We start from the raw sequence: 2,518 nt of genomic DNA, 5'->3' as shown, positions 1-2,518 counted from the left end.
TTTTTTTTTTGTTTTAAAATGAAACAATCTCTGGCAAGAAATCGATGAGAGAGAAAGGGAGAGAGGGAGGGAGAGAAAGAGAGAGAGAGAGAGAGAGAAAGGAAAATCAGATCAAATAAGATGATGTAAACTCGGTTCATTTAATCGCAAATTATCCGAATGATATCATATCGATTAGAAAGGAAGAGTAATTAATGGTTGGGAAGAAAAGTGCTTATGCTTAAAATGTAATTATTAGAATTGTTCAACTATTTCGTAATTTATCTATCTTACTCTAATCCTATCATATCATATCATTCGGGATGTACTATTTCAATTACATTATACAAAGAAATACAAATTCAATTCAAATTTTAGGGATAATTTATTATCAGTGGGTACACTTTCCTCAAAAATATTTGAAATAATTTCTATAAATTCTATCATTTTGTTTTTACCCATTGATAATAATAGCTAAATTTCGTCCCTAAAATTTTATCATTTCCATTAATAACAGGAATAAGTGAATGGATTGAATGGAATGAATGAATTTCATGTTTGTTTATTGCTTGTAAATTTCATTTCATTATTTTCATGATATCCATCCTATTCCTCCTCTCCTTTCCTCCTTTTTTCATTCATCATTCTAATATTACTATATTTAGGTAAAAAAAAAAAAAAAAAAGAAAAGAAGAAAACGAAGAGAGGAACGAAATAGGAGGAATATTCACCGAGAAAGATTGCAAGAGGATAAAGGAAGGAACAAAAGGAGAAGTTAGGTACCCCTATATCTTCAAACATTTCACTATTATTGCTATTTATTCATTTCGAAATAGCTTTCATTCCATTCTTTTTTTTTTACCTCTCCTTCTCCCCACCACTTCCTATCTCTCTTCCTCTTCCATTCCTTCTGCTCCTCTCTCCTTCATTCCTTCATTCCAAAATCATACATTATTATTACTACAGGTAAAAATAGCGGGAGTGGGAAGAGGAAGGACAAATACGTCATGTAAATTAATTGTATTCTGGAGGAAAGTGTTTCATCAACTTTTTTAACTTAACCATAAAAAGTATTTGAAAAAAGAAAAAAAAAAGCATAGCTAAAGAAAATGACCGGGAAAAGTAAATAAAACTAGAAAAGGGGAGAAAAATAACGCAGGGGAGGAAGGATTGAAAAGAGGGAAAAATCGAAATGAATGGTACTGTACGATTTGATAACTTAGAAGAAATGAATACTATCTCATCCATCCAAATATATTCCTGAAGAGAAAAAAAAAAAAAAAAAAAAAAGAAAAAAACAAACAAACAAACAAACAAACAACAACAATAACACCGTAAACCTTTTTTTTTTTCTTTTTTTCTCCCAATCCTATCTATCTATTAATCAATTCATTTGCATTCATTTCCCTATTGGTCCAAATTATTTAACCAATTGATCATCCTTTTTAAGCTTTCCCTCTCTCTTTCTTTCAAATCATTATGATTAAAGCAACAATTATTGGTATTCCTTCTTTTTTTTTTTTCCTCTTCTTCCATCCTATCTCTCCCAAATAAAACTTATTGTTTTAAACTTTTTCTCCCTTTTTCTCTCCAAAAGTTATCCATTTCTTAATAAATTTTTTTCCCTTCCTTTTCCTCCTCCATTCTTTCCATTTCATCTCTTTTTTAATCTTTACAAATAAATATGCCAATAATATTTTTGCTAATCAGGAAAAATATAAATATCACTAAAATTTTTCATCCCTCCTTTTTTTCTTTTTCTTCCTTACTTACCTCTTCCCTCTATCATTTTCATGGATAGATAAAAATTTGATTTAAATTTGCGAAATTTTTATCACTAACTTTTCTTGATCAATGAAAGTTCTATGTTCTGTATAAACTTTTTCAATTGATCGTTATACTTTAAAAAAAAAAAGAAAAAAAAACTAAGAAAAAAGAGAAGGAATGAAAGAAATAGTTGAAAAAGGAATGAATAATTTTGCTTTTAAAAACAAAACACTAAATTTAATGCCATCTTATACTGAAATGAAAATTTCAAACCTTCCTTTAGAAATAAAAAAAAAATAGAAAAAAAGCATCATCAAATTTGCACAAATAAAAATTTTTTCATATCACATAATTCACAAATACAAGTGAGAAAAAGAAAAAAAAGATGCGAACATACCTACACCTATAACCTATAACCTATAACCTATAACTTATACCCACATATACACCCACCCATATATACCCACAATATACTTTAATATCAAAATAAAGGCATAAAATTCCATTCCTGATTTGTGATAAATGAATGATGCATAATACATATACATACAATTCTATCATCACTCCAATTAATATACAATTTCCCGGGGAAAAAAGAAAGTTTCATTGTTTAATACAATGAAAAAATTATTTGAACAAAAAGAAAAAGACAAACTTTGGTGTATTAACGCCCAAATTTCCTCGGAACCATAAGCTCATCTAAATATGAATAATACTGTTGTTCTATTCTAAAAAAAAAGAAAAAGAAAGAAAGAAACTAATTTTTAGTTAG

The sequence above is a fragment of the Loa loa genome, assembly GCF_000183805.2.
Source record: "Loa loa unplaced genomic scaffold supercont3.216, whole genome shotgun sequence".
Lineage (NCBI taxonomy): Eukaryota > Metazoa > Nematoda > Chromadorea > Rhabditida > Onchocercidae > Loa > Loa loa.
The sequence above is the reverse complement of the archived record's forward strand: the minus strand, read 5'-3'. Positions refer to the sequence as shown.